We start from the raw sequence: 6913 nt of genomic DNA on the forward strand, positions 1-6913 counted from the left end.
AAATGGCACCAATTTTTTTTTTTTTCCAGAAGATATTTTAGATGGTTCTCATTCCAGGAAAGTATCTTCCTCATGTTACTATGAATTGTTCCTATTTCTTTTGAAGCAATAATATTAATACTTTTAAGTCAGAAGCACATAATTCTTTCCTGTTTCTTATGTACATTATTAGAGTCATATCATCATCAGTGGTGGGGAGTGCTAGCTGCTAACTGTAAGTCCCAAACCCGTTCTTTGATGGAACTGCAATGGTGTGAAATCAGTTCACAGTGATTCGTATTTATAGAAATATTAAATGGGATATGTATTATGTAGACATATGCAAAACATTTGAAATAAGATACAGATGTGAATATAAGCATTATTTTGACCATCATATTCATCTTCACAACTACCCATAAGCTCCAGGCTGCTTTGGACTCCAAGTCCATTCAGAAAGCAGCAGGAGCTCATCAGCAGGAGATGGCTGCATGTTGAGGCAGAGCCATTTCTCCTGCTACTGAGTTTCCTGACCCCATTCTTCATACATCTGATCATATTGAATATTGAATTTTTGCATAAAATTTTCTTTCATACCCATATTTCATGCAATGATATATACATAATTGAATATACAGTTGCCTAGTGTATCAAATTGTGGATTATAACTCTATAAAAAAATTCACAACTCTATAAAAAAATGAGTGTCTACTACACACTTAGAAAAAATATAAAGAGAAATAAATTATCTATATGTCCTATCAAGTGAAGCTACATACTCCTTTGATTTTATTGATAAATTGATAGACAATAATAGAAAAAATATAGAATATGTATTTAGAGGTTAATAATTCAATATCTCAAAAATTGACATCATTTAATAGAATTATTCTACTAAAACTGAGCTTAAATAGTAAGAAATTATATCCAAAACTGCATAATATTTCATAAATATAGGATCTGAAAAATGATTGCAAATTAACTAAACATTGCACAGTGAAGAATACAAATAGGAATAATAATGAAAACTATGACAGAGATGGTGATAACCAGCGTAATACAGAGGAAAACAAGGAAGGAGGGAAGGGAACAGAAAGGGAAGAAGACGAGGAAGAGACCTAGAAGAAAAGGGGAGAACAAAAATACAGTGAGGTATTAAGGCATTTTAAGAATTGAAATCAAAGTACAAAAGACCAGATAATAAGAATACTTATTTTGGCATTTTTTTAATGCTGAAATTTTAGTGATTTCTTGCATTTATTTGTAATCTTTCCTTTGAGTAAGGTGAGAGGGTAAATATTGTGACATTGAATATTTTCTTGCATATAGGAAAGATTTTCAAGATTTAAAAAAATATATATCAACTGCCTGAGATCAATCACAATTTTAAAAAAGCCCCTGAATTTTGTTCTAAATATCTGATATTACAGATGTAGATGCAGATTGTCCAAAATTACTTCAAAAGACATATGTTTTTAAATACAAACTATGGGTGACATATGGCTTAAAGTATTTTGCTAAATCTTTAATAGCAACGACATGGGTGTGTTTTAGGCAACATATAATTTGAAACTGGAAGAGGTTAAACATACCTCTTCTTTTCTAAGAGGCAGAAGAGGCTGGAAGGTGAACAGTGGAAGAGTGAAGTAGAGTACAACCCCAGTTTGGAAATTAGAGATCAGTTTGTTTAATGTCAATATCTTTCCTGATATTGGAACAAATCCCCCAGCAAGCAATTTGCAAAGCCCTGGAAAGCACAGGACACAGTTTAATAACCAACATGAGTCACAGACAACAAATCACATCAGCCCAAATTTCTCTGAGCCAGTGACAACTTTATAAATGTAGAGGTACAAATAAAGTTATGTATGTGGCTAAGTGAGAATTTTAACAGTGACACTCATAACACACTCATAGCATGATATAAAAATATGGGTGATACCATAATCTTGGAAGAGTAAGTAGGGATTTGTTCATTATTTAATGATTACTCTGTGAGGTAACATACAGCTAGAAAATAATCTAGATTTCTCTGGGAAATCCTTTCTCTTAATAAAGCTAATGTTAAAATTGATGGTATTTTTATAAAATTCACACCTTAAAAAATGCAGTGAGAAGTTGAATATAATGATTATATTTGGAATAGTAAGAGGATGTTTCCATTGGGAGGCCCTTGGAGCCCTGGTTCTGAATCTTTCACACAGAGTATAAGGATATTCATAGAATGTGCAGGTTTTCCCTTTCTCCATTCCATCTCCACTGGGATTTTACTACTTATGGAAATTCAAGATAAGGGCATTGTTCCTGGAACATTGGGAAGCTATGAAATTACTTGCCAGGAGATAATTTCCTTTAGTGGTTACAAGTCTCTTTTGTGTTGTATCTTCAAATATCATGCTTTTATTCCTTGTTTGAGTTACTGCATTGGGGCACATCACTCAAAAGTGAATTACATTTTAGAAAAATAAGCAGGTGATCTTAAAAGTAGAAGTCTACTTTAATGCAAAATATTAGCTAGGGTGTGTCAATATGTTACCTAGATAGAAGAAAACAGTTTGTCATTTGATACTGACAAATAATTCATTTAAATATAAAGTTGAACATAATTTGAAATATTTTAGACCACGTAGCTATTCTCATAAAACAATCTACCATATATAATCTTTGAAAATAGGATTATGATAACATTTTAACATACATTAGAGAGCTCTTGTAAATGAATTATCTATTTCCTGTAATTCACCTTTAAGATCATCTGATTCTGTAGTATTTTGCAAGTAATACCTTCATAATTTCAAACTTCTCCCAAAGTTATTAATCTGTCCAAGTTTTTCCCTTCCTCTTGAATCTATTTTGGAAATATTAATAATCTTAGAACATGTTTCTATTTACCAAGAATTTCAGATATTTTCATTCAATTACATATAATAAAATATGGGTTCTACAGTCATTACTGCAACAAGTTATCAAACTGATTTTTTCCTTAGTATCCTCATCACTATGATAAACATTAAGACAGTACTTGCTTTATAATGTTTTTAACAAAGGCTAAAATAGTTAATATATAGAAAACTCATAGACTATCATAACAAGTACTCAAATAGTCTTTTTATTATTAGTGTTATTGCTATTATTGTTATCATCTCTAAAGATACAAATGCCTCTGCATTTATCCTATCATCTTTGCTATTATATTTCTATATTTTTTGTTGATTCATTGATTTAAATTTTCTCTATATTAACAACAATTTTCCATTTTGGGGTCTTTTTATTTTTTTCATCTGTGTTTTTTCTCTGAGAATCATTTTTCCTGCAAATATGAAAAAATATAACTCACAAGGACTTGGACAATTAAAATGGATCTAAGTAGTGGCTCAGTTCCTAAAGTATTTGGAGGGAGGAAATATTCAAGCACTGCTTGTTCAGGGCTCCAGTTCCATTTCTTTGCAATTTCTTCAGCTCCATACTTGTCTGTTTTTTGAGTTCCTTTTTAGTCTGGGTTCCCTCATGATTGTGGCAAGTTTATGATCAGCAAAGGTTCTCCAAGGAAAAATAGAGATTTCGTCCCACAATTATCAAATGTTCTCAAACTCATTTTAATTAAACTGTTTCTCAATCTACCATGACCATTGGGAAGCCATGACTGACTGGGCTTAAACTGATCATTGGTGAGGGAAATGGCCCCCATTATGGAGCCAGAGATGAGATCAAGCCACCAAAACAAAGTTAATACACAATGGGAAAAAAAGATGCTTCCATCAATTGCTAATCATGCAAATGAACCATCTTGATGCTTCAGTCCAGTCAAGTCCCTAAATTATGTTCAAAACATGACAATATATATGAAGATGAGTCTAGTCAACAATGCATAATGGAAAATAATAAAATTGTTACTTTGGCTTACATTTTGTAGGTAGTTTCTTACATCAACTTTATAAGATATTTTAGATTCCATAGTTTGTATTTCTACTTATATGTCCTTGAATAAGGAGATTTCTATTCATATGCAGGGTTTGTTAATAAAGAAAATAAACAGTGTCTATAGTCCAGATCATGGACAATTTGAAGTCTGGTTAAAACATATTCCACAATCTACAACAAGTTGGCACATTGCTATGCCCAGCTTGTAAACCAAGTCCCATTATTTCCTGGAAAATTCACCAGTTATAAACATACAGCTATAATTGGGAATCATTTCCTATGCTCACCTACTGGTTAACTAAGAGAATAAATGAATAAACATGAAAATATGCAATTCTAAGTCTCAGCTCCCACTTGTTACTTGGAGAGTTCACATCTCCTATATGTCTATGACTCATAGCTCTTAACACAATTCTCCATTTTCTATATTTTTCCCTAAACCTCTTTTTTTTCTTGGACAGGAGGAGCAGTACTGGGGATTGAACCCAGGAGTGCTTTACCACTGAGCTACATCCCAAGTCCTCTCCATTGCTTATTTGTGAGTTGCTTACCACTGAGTTGCTGGGGGTCCCACTAAGTTGCCTAGGCTTGCCTCAAACTTGCAATCCACCTGCTTCAGCCTTTTGAATTGCTGCAATCACAGGCCTGCATCATTGTACCCCACCTCCATAATATTTTGGTGTCTCTGACAAGATATAAAAGGGAAAACAGCATTACTATTGGTAAAGGGGGAAGACAACAAGATGGAGGAAGAGAAAAGAGCGAATAAAAGAAAGGGGAAAGTCTGCTATTTTAGGTACTTCATGAAAGTGGAATCCTGTGGTATTTGTCCTTTTGTGACGGGTCAAATTTACTCAGCATAAGGTTCTCCAGATTCAATCATCTTGTCAAAATAGCAATAGTTCCTTCTCTTTTAAAGCACTTGATATTCCATTCTATATTTTATCTCACATGTGGAAGCTGGAGAGAAAAAAAAATGGATCTCTTGAATACAGAAGGGTTAGAGTAGAGGAAGGGGATGCAGAAGGAGGGAGGAGGAAAGGGCATGGGGAGATCCTGGGGAATGACAGTGATCAAATTATGTTATGTGCATAAACAAAGATGTCACAATGATTTCCACTACTATGTGTAATTAAAATGTGCCAATAAAAACAAATCTCAATTTAAAAGAAAAAAAAATATTCCATTCTAGGTATAAATGAATACTCTGGTAGGATCTAAATAAATCTATTTAAATTTCCAAGTAAGTCATATTAGTCAAAGTCAAGAAGATAAGATACTAGGAGTAAAGCCCTTATATCTATAAAAATGAATAAATAATAAAACAACATAATAAATAACATAATAAATAACATAATCATAAACCAGATTTCCACAGGGTTACAAAAATGAACACCCTAAAGATGCTACTTATATAACTTTGAGCATTATATTTATTATATTTTTGGAAGCATTTCATGTTTTCCAGAGAATTCAATGCTTATCTTTCCAAATTCTGGTTAACTTGAAAAGCTCTCAAATTAAAGGGCTCCCCACTCAACCTAAAACTAGACTGAAAAATTGCAGAAAGAATAAAATATGACTTTTTGCCTTCATTCAATGAACAATAAACTCTCTATTTAACTCCATTACTATCACCAACAAGAAACATAAATTTAGTAGTGCAACATACTAGTTAATACTTAGAATAATTTAATTAACAAAACACAAGTCAAGCTAGCCTAAACAATAAAGGACAAATTTTAATCTACATAAATAAAAACTCCAGTAGCAGGTTTGGATTGTAGCAAATTATGATCCAGTGACTCAAACACTTTCTTGTTGACTCTACTCGCCTAAGATTGGTAGCTTTAATCCTCAAGCCCTGTGTTGTCTCTTATCTTCCACCAGCACAAGCTTCAGATTTTCTCCCTTGGGACCAATAATGGCAGCCATAGTTCCAGCCCTCACAAACTAATTCTTTATCAACCAGGGAAATGGATTCTATTTTTCTACTCTTACAAAGTCTTGGAATTCACTGCCTTTTAATATCCCTAAATGTTCCATGTATCTCTCCCCAATGGAAGATAACTAAATTATAAGGAAAAGTCAACAGAGATCCACTCTTGAACCAACCCACATAAATGAAAATAATAGTATAAATTCTCATTAAGGTGCCATTGGTGAGAAAGAAGGAAATGGGAGTTAGGAAAGAAGATACACACATCTCCTACAAAGAACAAAATGTGAAATTTTGAAGGGTTCTAAGTGCATGAATTATTCAATAATAACCAGAGTAACAATATAGCTTAGCATCCAAACCAAAGCACATCTGGAAAAGTAGATGTTATTCATCACCAGGCCAGCAGAGCAGTTGTAAATCAGGATAGTCCCAGACCAACAGAAACATGCCATCCTTAGAGCTCCCAAGCCTTACCTCCAGCTGCTGCCATCTCTATTTCAATGTTTCACACACCTAGAGTTAAACATTATTAAATCAATACATTATCTTCCAAATTTAGTCCCCTCTCAGTGTTCTCTCTGTCCCTGAATGATGCTACTATCTATCCAAAAACAAAACGCAGGACCTAGACAAGTTATCTGTAATACAACCTCCCTTCCTGCTGTTCTTCACCTGGTCTATTAACTCACATTGTAAAATATATTAAATCATCCAAACTACCCATTTATACTACCTACTCTGTATGCAACTATTTTATTACCTCTTAATGGAACTAGTGTAATAACCCACTAAATAGTGTCTCAACATTTATTTTTGTCTCTACTCAATGTAGACTAAATTTTTGAAACACAAATTAGATCAAATCAACTACTTGCTTGAAATCATTCAGTCATTTCTTATTGGTCTTACAGATAACTCCATAAGCAACACCCTACATTGTGGCATGATCTGGTCATACCTACTGCCTGCCTTCCCTTATTGTCCCTGCTCTTTAGTATCCACCTCCAGCCATGTTAGTTTTTGTTTATTTTATCAAGCATACGGCATCAGTTTGCTAAGGTGGCTATAACA

The sequence above is a fragment of the Marmota monax genome, unplaced genomic scaffold (assembly GCF_021218885.2).
Source record: "Marmota monax isolate L192 unplaced genomic scaffold, Marmota_monax_Labrador192_F-V1.1 WCK01_AAM20220418_F8-fsc00007, whole genome shotgun sequence".
Lineage (NCBI taxonomy): Eukaryota > Metazoa > Chordata > Mammalia > Rodentia > Sciuridae > Marmota > Marmota monax.